Below are 19268 nucleotides of genomic sequence, written 5' to 3' on the forward strand. Positions count from 1 at the left end.
CTTGTACCATGAATATTTTTTTAATTAGATTATATGTTAATTACTATATATATGACATTTGTAGGATTAGTCATAGTATTTTTTCTCATAATGATCACTTTGTTAGAAGCAGACATCAGTAGTGAAGGGCTGTTAGAATGGAGCACAGTGAATTTCCAGATTCTCTCTCAGAACTACTCTCACTGAACACTTATTACCAGGCAACAGAAGCATCTCCAGCATGCTAAAGGCAAGGAGTGAGACTTAAGATCAAGGAGTTGCTCTTCACAGGGCACCTCCCCTCCCCAGCAGGACCCCTTGTGACTAGAACACAGAGTAAAACTGACAGAGAGCAGGCCGCATGGACTCCCCTCATTTCCTTAGGACAATCCAGAGTTGCTTTACACTTCAAAATATCATCAGGAACCTGGATCTTTATATTCTTACACGCAACCACCTTCTGAATGTTGACTTTTGTCCTTATATTTATCACCTCATATTTGCAAGATGACTGCCACAATTCCAATGCAGTACCTTCTGACACTGGCAGCTCACCAACAAGGAAAAAAGGAGGACAAAACCCCTCTCCCCCAACTCTCTAATCAGTGAGGAAAGTCCTTCCAGAAGCTCTAAGTAGACTCTGCATTATTTTTTATAACCTAGGACCAGGTTACATGTCACCTCTACTCCAATCATAAGCAAAGAAGGAAGAGTTCCCATAAGGATTCATCTCCAGGGCCAAGTGAACTGCAGTCCTGAGTGGCTGCTGGATAGAAAACCAACAGTGTTAGCCACAACAAAGTAATCCAAACGTGGGTTTACAGAAAACAAGGAATTTGGGTTAAGTGAAAACACACATTCTTCAAATGTAAAGTAGATGTATGTTTTATTCATAAGTTAGAAAATAAGAAACAAATGTATAAAAAGATGTACAAGAATTTGCTAGGCAGGGAGCACATGAATCACCTCTGCAGACCCTGAGTGTGTCTGTCTTACTTTGAGTAGGTGAGAGGTAGGTGAAGCCCACTCTGCCAATTGGTGGAAAGTTTTATGGAGATTTTACCATAGAGCAGAATTGTTGTGTCCGAATGACAGGTCTCTAGGAAAAGCAGCAACTATGGTGGGATGCAGGAGGGGTGTGCCTGGGAGTCTTTTTTGATGATCCACCTACTCTCCTTTCTTCCATATGAGGCTCAGCCCTACAGCAATCCAAAATCATGGTCTCCAGCGTGGGCACATGATCCTCATTTGAGCCAACTTTTTCTCTCCTCTAAGCATGTGAACCTGGAGCAGAAACAAACAGGGACAAATCAGTTAAAGTCATGATGTGGCAATGCCTAAAAAGGAGGTTTAGAAGTTCCTGCTACTGGAACGTTGAGAGAGTGAGGAGGAAGGAGAGAAAATGGCGACCATGGATTACAGTACCTACAGCCAAGCTGCAGCCCAGCAGGGCCACAGTGCTTACACCGCCCAGCCAACTCAAGGATATGCACAGACCACCAGGCATGTGGGCAACAAAGCTATGGAACTTATGGACAGCCTACTGATGTCAGCTATACCCAGGCTCAGACCAGGGTCACCTATGGGCACAACGCATATTCAACTCCTATGGACAGCCTCCCACTGGTTATACTACCCCAAGTGCTCCCCAGGCATACAGCCAGCCTGTCCAAGGGTATGGTACTGGTGCTTATGTCACCACCACTGTTATGGTCACCACCACCCAAGCCTCCTATGCAGCCCAGACTGCATGTGGCAATCAGCCTGCTTACCTGGCTATGGGCAGCAGCCAGCAGCCACCACACCTGCAAGACCACAGGAAGGTAACAAGCCTACTGAGACTAGTCAACCTCAGTCTCACACAGGGGGTGATTACCAGCCCAGCCTAGGATACGGACAGAGTAACTACAGTTATCCCCAGGTTCCTGGGAGCTACCCCATGCAGCTAGTTACCATGCCTCCATCCTATCCTCCTACCAGTTATTCCTCCACACAGCGGACTAGTCATGATCAGAACAGTTACTCTCAGCAGAACACCTATGGGCAACCGAGCAGCTATGGACAGCAGAGTAGCTATGGTCAACAAAGCAGCTATGGGCAGCAGCCTCCCACTAGTTACCCTCCCCCAGACTGGATCCTACAGCCAGACTCCAAGTCAACATAGCCAACAGAGCAGCAGCTACAGGCAGGTCTGAGGGGACCACCCAGTAGCATGGGTGTTTATGGGCAGGAGTGGCCCGGATAACTGGGGCAGGAGAAGAGGGAGACTTGATTGTGGAGGCATGAGCAGGGGTGGGCGGGGAGGAAGACAAGGTGGAATAGGCAGCACTGGGGAGCTAGGTGGCTTCAATAAGCCTGGTGGACCCACAAGTGAAGGACCAGAGCTTGATCCAGCCCTCCAGTAGATCCTAAGATTCTGACAACAGTGCAGTTTGTATGCAAGGATTAAATGACAATGTGACCTTTGATGATCTGGCAGACTTCTTTAAGCAGTGTGGGATTGTTCAGATGAACTGGGCAACCCATGATCCACATCTACTTGGACAAGGAAACAGGAAAACCCAAAAGTGATGCCGCAGTGTCTTATGAAGACCCGCCCACTGCCAAGGCTGCTGTGGAGTGGTTTGATGGAAAAGATTGTCAAGGAAGCAAACTAAAATTCTCTCTTGCTGGAAAGAAGCCACCAACGAACAGCATGTGGGGTGGCAAGCCACCCCGTGAGGGCAGAGGTATGCTATCACCACTCCATGGAGGTCCAGGTGGCCCAGGAGGTCCTGGGAGACCCATGAGTCGCATGGGAGGCCTTGGAGGAGACAGAGGAGGCTTCCCCCCAAGAGGGCCACGGGTTCCTGAGGGAATCCCCCTGGAGGAGGAATCCTCCAGCACCGATTGGGGGACTAGCAAATGTCCCAATCTGGGTTGTGGAAACCAGAACTTCTCCTGGGGAACAGAATGCAGCCAGTGTGAGGCCCTGAAAATCGAGGACTTTCTCCCACCACCTTCCCACCACAGGTGGCGACTGTGGCAGAGGTGGCCCTGTTGGCATGCGGGGAGGAAGAGGTGGCCTCATGGACTGCGGCCGTCCTGGTGGAATGTTCAGAGGTGACCATGGTGGAGACGTAGGTGGCTTCTGTGGTGGCATGGACCAGTGTGGCTTTGTGAGGAAGACGAGGTGATCCACGGGGACCCCTGGACATTTGATGGAATAGATGGGAGGAAGAAGAGGTGGACGTGGAGGACCTGGAGAAACGGATGAAGGCAAGCACTTTCAGGAGCTCAGAGATGGGCCTGCTAGACACACAGGCCCCGCAAGAGCTGCATTGACTAACAGATTTTTTTTTTAAATAGTGTTGAGAACTTTATTTTATGTATTTGATTTTTTTTAATATTATACAATACATTTTGACAAAGTAGGTATATTGTAAATCTGTAAATATTTGCATCCAAATCAAATATAATTTTTTAACTTACATTCATGAACACTTGGACAAAAATATCTTATATTTTTTCTGAATCATTGGTAATGAGTGTTTAAAGCACATATTGAGACTCTTATCACAATGAGAAACTAGAAGGAAGTCTGAAAAACAATCACATAAAGGCAGCAGATTATGTAGCGACACTGCGAGTATTATTTAACTTGTAATTACTATCTATATTTATGAGTTAAAAGCTAGTTTATCTCAAGTGCAGAGGACAAGAATTTGAGTCAGTCATCTTTTGGATTTCTTTGTAAATCTTTCGCCGGCATTAGTTTTCTATGTAATCACCTACGTGGAAAGGGATGGTTGTAAATTATGTTTACACATCCTACGGTTGGCAGCCAACATCAAAGCCAACAAGGGAAGATGGTAAATGTTCACAGATGATATGGTAACACACACATTTTTTTATTTTGGTTTTTCTTTGCTCTGGAAAGGGGTTGTGTCCTGACTATCCTATTATTTTTATCTCATTGTCTAACATGATTAAATACATAAACAATTTCATTCTTTGTTTGCACATTTGTGAACAACTTTCGGGAGTCCAGAAAAATAAGAGTTTCAGACAACCAAAAATTAATAGCTCCCTAAAAAAACACTTGGATGACCTATAGATGGGTTGAAGATATTACAGACTTGAGTTTTCAATTTATAGCAGCAATTAGCCTTGCTTTTCTCTAAAACTTGAACTAGGTGTTGACAAACCTTACCTTGCTTACACAACCTTGACAGTGTAAGGTGCCTGTATCCTCCATTTTCATCCAGTAAGACAAGTACGCATCTTACAAGGAAAGCTTTTGGTTCCTAACTTTACATTTGGGTGCTTTTCTCCGCTTTCAGAACATTTACCATCTTCCCTTGTTGTCTGATGTTGGCTGCCAACCATAGGACATGCAAACATAATTTACAACCAGATTTGTTTTTTAAACCAGAAAATGTTTTAAATTTATAACTCTATATTTATAATGTTGGCCACAACAATACGATTATTCCTTGTCTGTACTTTAGTATTTTTCACCATTTGTGAAGAAACAGTAAAACAAATTAAATGGTAGTATGCTATGCTGGGTTTTTTTTTTTTTCCCTTCCTCCTTTTAAAAATGGATGTTTAAGATTTAACAATGGGAACCCCTGTGAGCATGCTCAGTATTAGCTTGGATAACCAAGAGGGCCTCTAACTGCAACAAATGTTCATGGTTGTGATTTTTTTTTTCTTAAATAAAATTCCAAATGTTTATAAACAGTAAAATAAATAAATAAAATTAAAAAAAGAAATTCCTGCCACGGATCCTCCCTATCTCCCATCATTCCCTGGGCTTAAATTTTCAGCTTTTTTTTTTCTATTCGTTTGTTCATTCCATAAATATCTTTGAGCACACCCTGTGATCTGGGCATTGTCCTAAGTTCCAGAGATAGAGTGACAATCCAGAATGACAATGTCGTTGGCCCCATGGAGTGTGTGGTCTGATGAGGAAGATTGATGGCACACCAGTAAACAAGGCCATGACAGACGGCTCAAGTGCTACGTAAGAAACAAGCAGGAGGTGAGATGGAGCCCAGCGGGGGAGGCCACTTCAGACAGAGCTACCTGCCATCCTTCAGGTAGTCCTCCCTCCTTGCTCTATGCAGCCAGGGTTGGTTTCTGTTGTTTTTAACCCCATCCTCCTAAAAGACATATGGAACAAAGGAAAATCCATCAGACCCTATCCACGGCCTGGAAACAATAACCTCTGGATCCTGAGACCCTACTTGTTTTGAATCCATTTGCCCAGCTCTCTCTGGATAACAATTTAATTTGCCAAGAAGAACATCTAGAGAATGTATTAACATGGCTAGACCACTAATCTAGAGAAAAGGTATTCTGGAGAGCAGATGGAAGTTTGCTTGCTACTGCCTACTAATAAAAGAGCTTTCCGGTACAAACCAGGCTTGTCTGAGTCTGGGCGGTATGAGTCAGTTCTCCCAGGGTCTGATGTCATCCTGGATGAGATGATGGCTCCAGACAGACACGACGGAGAGGCCAGAGCTCACACTGGGATGATGCAGCAAGGTACCACAGCCTATGACAGATGGCTTGGGGATTCTGTACATCTTATTCATCATCTTCTAATGCTGAGGCAAATTCTGAAGTCATTGAAACCTCGTGGTATTAATGAAGAAAACTAGGCTTGAAGAACTGAAGTGACCCCAGAGGCTGGCCAGAGGTCACACAGCTAGCTGGTATCTGATACCTGTCTAGGACTCTGTTGACAACTCAGAAGACACAGCCTGGGCCAATAACCTGTGTATTTTCAATTGGGGATCATGGTGACAAACCCCAGCTACTAAAACCACAGAACAAAACATCTTCAGACCAAGCATTTGTTTGTTCCATGCATGGTGGCTGAGAACCTAACACGTAGTGGGGCAGGAGAAGTAGGTCTGAGCAGAATGGTGAAGAGCCTGGCCTGTCTTGCTGTGGGGTGTGGACTTGCTCTTAGGAACTTGGAGTCCTTTAGGGTTTGGAAGCAAGGGAAGTGAGGCAATCGGATCAGTGTTCAAGAGAGCCACGTCTGGTGGGAGAGAGAGGAACCAAAGGCACTAGAGCATGGGCAGGAGGTATAAAAACAGTCCCAGGTGAGAAATGATAAGAATCTGAACTAGGGCAATGGGGAGAGAAGTGCAGAAAAGCATTTAAAAGACTTCCAGGGACTGGGCTTGAGGCTCAGTGGTGGAGCACTTGCCTAGCACATGTGAGGCCCTGGGTTCGATCCTCAGCACCACCTAAAAATAAATAAGTAAAAATCAAGTTATTGTGTCCATCTATGAATAAAAAAAAATTAAAGAAAAAAAGACTTCCAGTGGTATCAATAGGTCTGGGGGAAGAAGAAGGAGGAAAAATCTAGTTGGGGGGTAACCAGGTGGATGAAGAAAAGGAGGACCACAGAAGCCACAGTGGGAGGGAGAGGAATTGGGGATGAAGGTGATGCATGTAATTTAGCCTAGTTTAGTCCTAGGTGTCAGTGGGACATTCACCTAGATGGGTAACACTGGGACCTATTAAACCACAACTGGTAAGGCCACCTCTAACACCACACACCAGAAAGAAATGCCGGTTCTCAAAATCCTACTGCGAATCAATTATAGAAATGAAAGAAGTGGGAAGAGGTGGTCTAATTAAAGAGGAGTTGATCATTTGAGGGATGCCTGATGGGGCAGAGCAGAAGGAGGAAGGAGGCCACAAGAATTGCAGGAGGCAGTGGGTCAAAGTTAGCCAGAAATATGTGGTGGGTAGGAGCAACCAGACAGGAAGAGGGGGAAAGGCATGTGGAGGAGGAAGACAAGAGGGAAGACCTGAGTGTGGAAGGACAGAACTCTTCCATGTCGTCCCTCACCTCTGTCTTGAAAGGACTCGCCTTACTTATGTCTGTGTGCAGAAGGGATCTTATAGACAAGGAGGCTGCCTGGTTGGGGGTGATGGGGGTCTCCCAGCTCGCTGGTGCTCCCCCACAGGTTTTCAAAAGACGGCTTCCATCTGCAAATGTGGACATCTGTGGGGGAAATGTGGAAGGTGTATAAGAGGCACACAAACCTCCTCCTGGTATTTTTCTTTATCATCTTCCTCCTCACCTTCCTTTTGGTTTTCCGGGTCAAAAGGTCAGAACTTCCTGTCTGAATTTTAAAGCCTCTGTCGCCTTGATTTTGTTCCTGGCTCAACGGAGATGAATTCTGAGTTGAAAACAAACAGTCACAGAGTGTTGAAAAGACCCTGAGTGCTTTTACGGAAACCTATCTTGGGGAAAATTCCCAGTGGGGGAGGAAAAGAGGGTCAACTGCATCTTGGAAGGAGGAATTCCCATTGCTCTAAAAAATCTCATGTTCTAAGTGCATTCATAAGAGTGAAAACATGTCTAACAAGATGGGGAAGCAAAGGTGATTGCCAAGGGAGAAATAGCACACTACAACAGATTCCCTAAGCAGCAAAAAAAATTTTTTTTATATTAGAAAAGCTGCTCACATATACTCTCAGCCTCCTGGCTGTCAATTTGCACCTGTGATTACTGAGTTCGTCTGAATCCTGAAAGCTGGAAACTGAGAACTTCCTGGAAATCTGATGTACAATACTGCCCAGGTGTGCTATGTGTCTTGTCTTAGATGTGTCGCCTGGGTGAAAAAAACACTTCTATTCCCCCTCTCCTGATTCTTAAATTACTATGGAAAAGCACAGGTTCTAAATCTGAGAAAGGAAAACAAAGATCTCTTGAAATTCCATTTCAGGACAGCATTTATCTCTCCTAACAGAAGGATCGATGCACAACAAGAAACATCCAGACAGCGTCAGTCATGTTGGACCCACCCCCCCACCTTGCCTTTGGTTGGCTCTGGAGAAATATTTTGTGGACATTGAGATGCTCTCTTCCCCTTGGTTCCTGCCCCCAAACAGACACAAAATATTGTATTCAGCATCAACAACAAATATTTTCAGAGCACCTGTTGTATGCCATTCAATTGGGCTAGCCACTGGCCGGAAATTATTTTTTCCAAGCCACTTAACTTTTGGAGACTCAGTTTTCTCATCTCTAGGTTGAGAATAACACCCCTAATATGAAGTACATATGAGCTGGTGTGTGTGAATTTGTGGACTCTGAGACCCTGCCCACCTCAGGGATTGTGTCATTAATTGCTTCTGTGCACAAGGTTGACCCACAAGGCTGCCTGCCTCCCAGCCTGAATGAGCTGCCATTGTTTTGGCAAATCTCCTCAAGGGATTACAGAGGCCAGAGCAGTCCAGCTCTGTGCGAGGCCAGGCTGAGACCCTCCAGTCCCCTTCATTTGAGCTATGGCGGGGAGGCTATAGGAGATTCATCAGAGGCAATATTCTGCTCACACAGAAACACTTTTCCATGGAAAGAGGAGCTATATTCAAAGACGTTCAAAATGCAAAATAATTAAAGTTGAACTGTCTGCTTTCCCCTAGTGAATACTCACATTTTAACAAATGGTCCACAGATTAGTACAAATCAGAGGAAGTTTTTCGACAGCATCCATATGGAACTGAGAAGTGTTTTTGTCAATCTTAACAGCATGACATTCATCGGAGATGACAGGAATAACCCTGGTAACCTATTAAGGACCTAGAGGGCAGAGAACTTTCTCCCCCACTCAAATCTCTATGCATTTTAATAAAACCAGTCATACACTGAAAATTGGAATTCACATCAAAAAGTGTTTTGCCATTCTTCTATGGTCTTAAAAATCATTTCGATGCCAAGAAAAGATGAAAAAGTATAATTGTCTAAGTTGAGCAGACTGGGTTTGAATCCTCGTTCTCCATTTTCTAGCTGTGTGTGACAGACAAGTTGCACACCTCCCTGAGCCTCAGCTTCCTCATCTGTGAAATGGAGAAACAATATTTACATTGCAAAGTTGTCAAGAGGATTTGAGATGAAATATGTAAAGAACTCAGAGCCGTGACTAATGAGTGTTCAATAAACAATAACTATTTCCAGCTTTAATTTCCCCCTCTAGATACACCAAATTAGGTCTGGGCTGTTTCTGTCGGGTTCCAGCTGCCTGCAGCTCATACCAAGTTTTGTAGCACAGTACAAGTTTTTCTGCACTTGAGTAAAGTCTGGGCATATTTAAAAGGAAAAAAATAGAAACATTTAGAGACTGATTTAAATTATATGTTATCCCTATGTAAGCATACAATTACATCCGAACTCCTATGCAACAATGAAACCAAACTGAATTTTAAAAACAAAACAAAACCCTCTGCATAACTAGTAAGACTGAGAATAGCAGCAAATATGTGAACAACGGTGTTTGGATGAACGCTGACCACAGCAACACTATGTTGCTGACCTCCCTGGTGCCATCTCTTCTGCGTGTGGCCCCCCACTTTCTTGGTATATCCAGCATTTCACGATGTCACTTGGCCTTCACAGGCATCGCTTGTGAATTACGGCCACTCTTATTCATTTCTCATTAGCCTGAAATGATGGCAGTAGCACTGTTTTGGGCCAATGGAATGATAAATGCGAACACAGACTTGGGCCTGGAAATCTTGCCCTCTCCCTGTCTATGGAATGGGTGATGATACGTGATCCAGAACAGGCTAGTGGCAACTTTTTAGGACTATCACTGACATGTCTACACAAAAATCACCAAATTTAAGGTTTCATTTTGTTTCACAATGTTGGGGGTCAAACACATGATAGGCAAAAACATTCTACCACTGAACTGCATCCCTGGCCCCTAAATCACCAAATTTCAGAATGATTTTGCCAAACTCTAAGAACTCAGCTTAGGAATACCGGCGCAAGCAGGCCCGTGAGCTTTGCCGTCACACAGTCTGGGTTTGAATCTGGTACCACGCTGTGTACCTGTGTGATCTTGGAGGAGTTCACTCATTCACCAATCAACAAAGTCAGAGTGAGCACCTACTGTGTTCCAGGTGCCATTCTAGGCACCGGGGATGTAACTGGGATACAAGATAAACAAGGTGACAGCCCTCATGGAGCTCATATTCTAGAATGTAGTGAGAAATCCCTTAAATCTCCTCCCCAAAACTTTGCTTCCCTACCTATTAAATGGGGATAGTATTTGACCTGACTAGAGGAAGCTGGGAGACTGGATGAAAGGATCCATGTTTAGAAGGAGTGCTGGAATGTCCTGCTTGCTCTCCACTCTTCTCACCCTGCTGTGGTCTGGGAGGCTGATTTGTGTGGATGGCATGACCCAGGCTTGCCGCCTTCTGGCTTTTGCTTGGTTCAGCTGTTAGACTCTCATGGTAGACATCAGAAGGTGGGAGAGCAGGATTGGGGCAGGGCCTCCCCAGGCTCCTAGACTTCTGGGGAACACTTCACTCCTCCAGTGGTCACAGCTCCTGCCATGCAACCATCTCCTGCAGCTGCAGCTCTTCCTGGAAGCCTTTGGATAGAGGGGTGTCACCATGCCTGCTGCTGCTGGCCCTGAGTTTCCTCATCATCTCTTCCTGGGTACTCTTCACCCCACCCACATCTTTGCAAATAGTCACCTTCATCTCTCTCCAGTTCCATTTGAATCCATCACTGATTTGCTGCTGAAACTCTGCTCCTGAATGACACATAAAACACTTATCTCATTTCAAAAACTTAAATGTGCAAGAAAGGTCATAGCATCTGTTTTAGTCAGCTATTTTGCTGCTGCAACTGAAAGACCCAATCAGAACAACTGTAAAGGAGGAAAAGTTTATTTAGGGGCTCACAGTGTTGGAAGTTTCAATCCATAGACAGTTGTCTCCATTCCTTAGGGCTCAAGGTGAGGCAGGACATCATGGCGGAACAGTGCTGCAGAGGGAAGCAGCTCACACGATGATCAGCAAGCAGAGAGAGAGGTCTCCACTTGCCAGATGCAAGCATGTACCCAAAGCCATGCCCCAATGCCCACCTCCTCCAGCCACACCTCACCACTTCAGTTACCACTCAGTTAATCCCAATCAGGGGATTAATTTACTGATTGGTTAAGACTCTCACAACCCAATCATTTCTCCTCTGAACCTTCTTGCACTGTCTAATATGTGAGCTTTGAGGTTCAAATCATAACAGAATCTGGTTTTGTTGAACAAAACTAGATTTGCCCCATCTTCCAGCCCATTGGATTGGCAGGAAATCCTGAGCCCATTTTCTTCTCTGGGGTCTTGCTAGACTATGGACCTGTGCTCTTTTCCTCTATGACTCACTGCTGCTGACTCTTTCATCTTTGTTCAAGTTCATCTGAGGTCAGGTTGTGCTATCACACAACGGTCTCCTCTAAAGGAGTGACATTCACTTAGGCTAAGGTTTATGGGAGTGTGTGGGTGAGCACAAAAATTCCAGGCTTCTCGGCCAAGTCCTGTACGAAGAGCAATACAAAACTCTGTACGCTCACAGTAGAATTGACACTTGCTCACCAATGGGACCAGGCCCTGGCCACCCTACTCCAGTGGTTGCTTTCTTCCCCCATTCACAGCTCTGGAGGCCTCATTCCCATGTGTCGCACCTTCTAAACCTGACACGGTCTCCTTACCTACCAGTACTACATGGCCAGGTAGAAAGTGCGTCTTGACGTGTGAGCATGCAGTCAGGCTGCAGCCAGTCAAAGGCTCTGGAAAGATCAACCAGGGAGAGCTGATCAGATCAAACAGCAAGTGCATCAGGCTTCTCTGGCCACTACAACAAAGACCAGGGGGCTTCAACAACAGAAACTTATTTTCTCACAGTTCCAGAGGTTACAAGTCCAAGATCAAGGTGTTACTGAGGTTGGTTTCTCCCCCACCCCTCCTCCTTCTTCTCCTTCTTCTTTCTTCTTCTTCCTCTTTGTTTTTTTTCTGGGTGTGTTACTGGAAATTGAGCTACCACTGAGCTACATTCCCAGTCCTTTTTAGTTTTTATTTTGAGACAGGGTCTTGCTAAATTGCACAGGCTGGCCTTGAACTTGTGATCCCCTGCCTCAGCCTCCTGAGAAGCTGGGATCATAGGTAAACAACATCACGCCTGGACAGGTGGGTCTATCCTAAGGTCTCTGTCCTTGGTTTGTAGTGGCTGCTGGTTTGCCTCCTCCTCAGATGGTCTTTCCTCTACACATGCCACCCCTTGATGTCTCTCTATGCAGTTCTTCCTCTTAGAAGAACATCAGTCAGATTGAATTAGGGCCCACTCTATTAATTGGTTTCATTTTAACTTAATTTTCTCTTTAAAGGTCCTACCTCCAAAACTAGTCACATTCTAAGGAACCAGGGGCTAGAGCTTCAACATATTAATTTGGGGAAAATAAACTAGAGCCCCTCTCCAGTGTTGGGAGGTGGGCCCAATGGGTTGTATTTACATCATGAGGGCTCTCTCTTCATTTATGACTGAATGTCATTATCATGGGAGTGGGTCAGTTACCATGGGAAAGATGTGCTATCAAGCAGGCCAGTCCCTTGTGTTTTTCTTGTCACACATGCTTGCTTGTCCTTCATCTTTCCAAATGGGCTAATGCAGCCGGAAGGCTCCCATAAGATGATGGTACCATGCTCTTGCCCTTCTTAACCTCCAGACTTGTAAGTGATAAGCTTTTTTTTTTTTCATTAAAAATTACATAATTGCAGGTATTTTGTTATAGTAACAGAAACCAGACTAAGCCATCAACAAACATCCCCTTCTGGGAATTTCATTGGGAGTCTAACTGTCAGAGATCAGGAAACAGGGCCTTATTTCCTCTCATATTTACATTCTGTATGAATCTACCCCAAAGTCTTTCTGACCTTGGCCTCTTCTTTGGTGTGGAGGACTTGCCTAGTTCTCCCTTTCTCCTGCTTTTTCCTTCCATGTCCCCTTCATGAGACCAGAACAATCTCATCCACAAGCTTAACTTTTGTACAGAAAACAGGCAGATAGGTTGCCTTCATCGACTTTGACTTTTGACTCTGCAACACCAACCTCTCCTCACACAAGGACTGAGGCCATCTCCCTCCTGGCTTTTGGGCTGGGCAGGAAGGAAATGCAATGGGAAAATCAAGTTCTTGATGCATTAACCCGCCGGACACAAGAAGACGGTAGCACAGTGCCAGAAGGGGTGAGAGCTCAAGGGTGCGGGTTGTCATCACGATCTTCATTTTAATTATCACTGGCATTGCAATCATATAAGAAGCAGCATCAGAGTCTTTGGTCTGAGGAAAAGCACTGAGGAGCCAGTGGGTAAAATACCCTGTCCCACAGAACAGTGAACCATGATGGAGTTGTTCTGAGTGTGTTGTCCAACAGGAGAGCCAACAGTCAGAGCTAGCCATTGACCAATTCTAAAAGAGCTACAACACTTCACAGCAGGCCAGTGGGCACTTGCAATGTGGCAAAGTGTGAAACAGAATTTTAAGTTTCATTTAACTTTACTTCACTTACATTGAAATAAAAATGCCTTTTTACAAGATCATTGGGCAACACGGAGTTATAGAATGTCTGTAACAGCTGGCAATAGTGATGAGGAGTTTTCATTCCAAATAGTAAAGAAATTCCCACTTAGTTTTCTAGCCCTGACCCAGGCCTGGTTTTGCTTGTCTACCCATGGCAAAGGCCAGGGATGCACCTTTACAGCGTCTACACACAATTCAGAGGCAACAGCACAACTCCAAAGGCTTGGGTGGATATTTACTTCAATATTCCTGGTTCATTCTGCACAGGAGAATCATCCCACAGTGATGCCATTCTCTCTCTTATGACATTAGTTTGCAATAGTCTCTTTACTGACTTCTATGTGGTAAATATAATTCACATATATTCATATATGTATTCATATATATTTATAAATAAATCATGCAAATATGAGTGAGAATTAGCACTGCTTTTTTACATTGGTGCAGACTTTCATGCCATCCCCACCCCACCCCCACACCAGACCCTCTGAGACACAGCCAGCCTGGGAACTGCACATTCCACTCCGTGTCCAAGCTGCCAAGCCCTATGAAAGTCCTCTGAGCACAATTAGGATTTTTTTTACTGGATGCCTTAATGTGTGCCCACTGGAAATGTATACCTTGGCACAACTGGGCCTCCAGGCTCCTGTCACCTTCTTACTGCAACTGGAATTGGCATTGCAGCTCCTGGAAAATGGGCACCTCTCATCTTTACATTCTGCATGAATCGCCCGTTCTGTGGAGGCGTAGGGCTTGCCTCAGACGCCTTGCAGACATAACAGACAGGCTGCTTTTCCCCTGTTGGACTTTTCCCAGGGGCTGGAAGGGGGCCGAGAATCCCTCCTTGAGCTGCTGTAATTTTTCCTCTCCTCATCCTCTGCCTATTCCAAATTATGCAATTTCTTTGGACTCGGGTGTTTTTAAAGTCTCTTATTCTCACACCTTCCCAAATATTCCCAAGTTACCTGTGTGTGTTTTAAAGGTATGCCTGGCAAATGCTGAGAGTTGATGAAACCTGATGGTCTCTCTGTTTTAAACACTTCTGTGACTCCCTGTCTCTCCCAGGATCCAGCAGAGGCTCATTCATAATAATCAAGGAGGCCTTTGTGGTCCAGGACCCGCTGACAGTGACAGGCTCATCCTCTTCCCTGTTCCATCCCTCCAGCAATACTGAGCAGCCTGCTGTCCCTCAAATACTCCAGGCCCTTCACTCCTCCATATATATGCCTGTGTGGTTCCTGTCCAGAAGGCCCTTCCCTGCCTTGTCCATCAGGGAACTGTTCCTTCCCGGACACCCAGGCCAGCAGGTGCTCAGGGTAGCTTCCTCCTCTGCTCTCTCTGAGAGCTACTCTCTTTCCAGAGCTCCTTAGGTGTCTTCTATCTTACATACTTCTTGGATTTCATGAGTCTTCCTATATTCCATTTTGTTTCCCTGCTCATTTTTCTCCATTGTTGGTCCTTGACATCGTTGAGAAATGGGGCTGTGTCTTTTTCATCCAAACTTCCAGAACCAGCCATAGTGCTGGGCTCAGAACCACCAGTCAAAACTCATTAAATTTAATTTGTTAAATTAAATTGAACCCAGTAGAAAGAGTATCTGACATGGAAGGTTGGACATTTCCCATCCTACATATTCTCTTCTCAACAAAGTTCTGTGGTGCTCACCTGCCACAGGCACTGACAAGGCACAGGTCTGTGGCTTTGGATAAAATTAAGAAAACATGTAGATTACCTAAGAAATACCTTATGCCAACAATAAAGCTCAGCAAATAAAGCATGGAGGTAGCAAGGGAGGACAGGATGAAAGGAAGAGAAGTAAACATGTGAAAAAGTTTACAGGGGGCCTGTTCTACAGCCTCTGAATCCAAAGGACAACCTGGAGCAGCCTGTCTCTCCACTGAGTTACATCCAGCCTGGTCTTTCATCTGGGCCTCTGCAGCACCTCCTCTCCCTGTTCCCACCTGCCTTGTTAACAGACTGAATGTTTGTGTCCCCTCAAAATTCATAGGTCGAGGGGCTAGGGATGTAGCAGTGTGGTAGATTGATTGCCTAGCATGTGTGAGGCCCTGGGTTTGATTCCCAGCACAAAAAAAAAAAAAAAAAAAAAAAAAAAAAAATCATTGGTTGAATCCCTAATCTCAGTGAGATGGTATTAGGAGGTGGGGCCTTCCTGAGGTAATTAGGTTTCCATGAGGTCATAAGGGCAGGGCCTGCATGATGAAATTAGTGTCTTTATAAGAAAAGGAAGAGACACCACAGTTCTCAAGTGCTCTCTCTCTTTTCTTCTGTCTCTTTCTCTGAGCTCATGTGCACAACAGAGAAGTCAAGTTGAACATGCAACAACATGGCGGCTTGCTTCAAACCCGGAAGAGAACCCTCACCAAGAACAGAGTCTGCCAGCACCCTGATCTTGAATTTCCCAGCCTGCAGAACTATGAGAGTTAAATAATTGCTGTTCAAGCCACCCATGCTAAAGCAGCATGCTGTAGCCAACCAAGCCGACTGGGACATGCTCCCCTACACTATACTCCCCACCCAGCAACCAGTCATCTGTTACAACAGTTGCATCTAGCTGTTTTGCCTTAACCTTCCTACTGAGTTCCCATCATAGTTAACTATAACCCAGCCTTCTTTCCTGCCTACAAAGACCTTCTGTGATCTGACTGCCACCTCCTTTCTAGAAATCTGTCTTAACCCTCTCCCACTTAGTCACGTTCCAGTCACATTACCTTTTTCAGTCTCTAATAAGCTAAGTGTGCTGTTGCCCAAATGACTTTCCTGCATCTCTTTATATGGCTGACCCTTCAATGATGCCTCCTTGAGACATTCCTTGACCACCATGTCTGAAGTCACTCCACAGTCACTGCCTATCATGTCACCTGTTTTGTCTTCTTCATAGCACTGTTCGGAACCTGATACAACTTCTTGTCTATTTACTCATGTATTCTCTGTCTCCTTGCTCTTGACTGGACACGCTGGACACTGGCTAGACATGTTCACAAACAGTGTTTTCATGCAATCATGTCCATTCAGTTGCAATCGGTAGGGAATTGTCAATGATTTCCAGGATTTTGACATACCTGGGGTGAGATCATAGTTTCTTTGAAGTAGAAGTGAGTCAGAGAGCATGTGACTTCATACCCAAGTCCACATCAAAGTGTTTATGGATGAACGCAAGGGCAGCAAAATATAATGCAGCCTTAAAATGGAAGGTGACAGCATCCCATGGGGTCTACACTCCGGCTCTTGTTGACTTCACTCTGACACACTGATAAACTGTGCTAAGGTTAAACACCTGAAAAGCAGGGTCAAACCTGCCTGCCTACCCACTTATAATCTGAAAAGATGGGTGGAATTTCTGAAATACTGAGTTTCTCAAAAACAATGTTGAACACAAAGGTTAGATTGTGCTTGTGGGAGAATATTGTCTTAGGAAATCTGGAATTTTCTCCAGCTTTAGAAAGAACATCAGACTTGGAATCAGAAACCTGGGCTTAAGCCCAGATTTGAGAGCTCAGGACATTTAACCTCACTTTATGGGTTTTCTCCTCTGAAAAAATAATGCTGTTCTACCTACTGTAGAAGGTCGTTTAAAAGTCAGAATTGGAATGGCTCTGTGGAAAGCATAAAATTGTAAGTGCCATACATTGTAGTTTGTTACTATAAATGTCATGATCCACTACCTATGGAATTGGAAAAAGAAAGAACATTAGGAATTATTAATTCAAACCCTTTTACCTGCTATGTGTGGGGGGTGGAGAGAGAGAGAGAGAGAGAGAGAGAATCCTGATTTGATCCTTTCTCATCCTCTTAGGAGAGAACACAAATAACACAAATACACAGTGAAAAGCTAAGAGTCAAACGAAGGATCAAATGAGTTCTTTGGAGAAAACGCTGTGGGAGGTTGGCACGGTCACCTGGAGTATTACAATAGCCTTAAGACATAGCTCCAACAAAAGGTAGTGTAGCTCAGTGGGTTAAGAGGCAGACCTTGGAGACAGACTGCTTGGGATCAGACTCATCTGTGCTACCCAGCTAGCAGTTATTTCAGCTCTTTGTTGACTTAGGGACATGCCGTTTCCTCCCTTATACTTGTTGTGAGGATTGAGCAGGTTAGTATATAGATAAAAGTGCTTCGTGTCCTGAATGGAACCTTTTGTGTCTTTCCTATTGGTATTAAGTTGCTTTTCTGCTCCTATCACTGGTCTACTCAGTAATTTTTCATGGAGCCTCACTTCCCACCAGAGTAGGAAAGACCTCAGCAGGTTGCCCAGCCCTTCCCCACCCCTCCTGGCAGCTGTGTCTGCGACTCCCTTTGCTCCCGCCTAACGGAGTGATGGGCCGCCCTGAAGGCTCCCGTGCTTCAAAGCTTGACTCCGCTACGCAGGGCTGGAAGTACCTTCTCTCTTCTCTGAACCCTTATCAGATTTTGTCACCATCTTTGGGCACATTCTGGGTTTGGAGGTCACTTAGTTCTCCCCTGCTAGACTGTCCACCAGCTCTTGGATGGTGATGATGGTGAGCTACTTGACTAGTATTCATTGTAATAGCCACCCCCCCAAAAAAAGCCTTTTGCCCATATTTAAGTTTAAGTAAATGTTTTTTGTTTTTTTTTTTTTAATGAATGATATGGTCAGAAATAGCATCATAGGAACGAGAGTTGAGCTGTGTTGTGAAAGAAAAATGTTTTTAAAAATCATTATTTATTTTGATTATACTCCAATGATTAAGTGCTTGCGTCCTGTAGCTAAACAACCTGGGTTCAAATTCCAGTTCTCACATTTACTAGTTCTATGACTTTGGGCACATGACCTGACCTCTGTCCCTCAGTCCTCCTACCCATTGAATAGGGATCATAAAATCTTTCTTCACAGCATTATATTGTGAAGATTATTACATGAACTTCAGGACATCCTTGGTACTTAGGAAGTACTAAGTGAACAGTAACCATCATTACTATTATCACAGAGGTAATAAATGCTTCCTGCATGAAGTTCAACAAAATGGTACAAGTGGAAGAGCCCCCCGACTGGACCCCCAGCAATCTTACCCGCAGACAGAGCTGCTGCTTTTGGCTTAGTAAATATATGCCTGGAAGTTTTATAAATACAAAATATTTTATGTAACATCAATTAAATCATATCACATATGCTATTTTGCAAGTCCTTTTTGTTTCACACAACCATATATTACACTTAACTATTGGTGTCGACACATGTCATTCTACTTCATCCCTTTTATCACCTGCCTAGTAACTGTAGTGTAAAGATTCATGATAATTGATTTACTCTGTACCATATTGGGGTTGACTTAGATTTTTCCAGTTGTCCATTATAAACACTGTGCAGTGTCTGTCTCAGACATGCAATGTTACACACTTGTGATAGTGATGCCACAGGATGAGTCCTGCATGGGACCCTGAGACCACATCTATGAAAAACATTCATCTCCAAGTGCAAGGACCTCAGTTACACATCATAACCTTTGGTCCTTCCCATGCTGTTGCTATTGGTCCCATATGGCTCTCTTATATTTCATTTATCTGTGTATCAATTAATGAGCACAACAATCATGTTGTAAGGTTTCATAGATGTTTCTTTTTTTTTAAATACTTTTAGTTATAGAGGGACACAATACTTTATTTATTTATTTTTATGTGGTGCTGAGGATCAAACCCAGTGCCTTACATATGCTAGGTATTTGCTCTACCATTGAGTTATGACCCCGGCCCTCAAAGATGTTTCTTAGTTGTCCTCTGAAAAGATAGTAATTGTTACACTCAAATGATATGATTTAAGTGGACAGGAATAGTATAAAGAACTGAAGAACTGCTCTTGTTAGGAAACAGTTGGAGCACTGTGGAAGGTGATAATAAGCTTGTTGAGGTCCATGGTAAAGAGCCCAGTTTAACTTGC

General features: G+C 44.3%; 1 pseudogene across 1 annotated transcript; it reads left to right on the plus strand.

The window, feature by feature from the left end:
• The first annotated feature begins 1381 nt into the window (after positions 1–1381).
• On the plus strand, positions 1382–3155 carry LOC306662293 (RNA-binding protein EWS-like; annotated as a pseudogene). Its single transcript has one exon. The product of its transcript is annotated as an RNA-binding protein EWS-like (transcript).
• The last annotated feature ends 16113 nt before the right edge of the window (positions 3156–19268 follow it).

This window comes from Sciurus vulgaris (genome assembly GCF_902686455.1).
Source record: "Sciurus vulgaris genome assembly, chromosome: 5".
Classification (NCBI taxonomy): domain Eukaryota; kingdom Metazoa; phylum Chordata; class Mammalia; order Rodentia; family Sciuridae; genus Sciurus; species Sciurus vulgaris.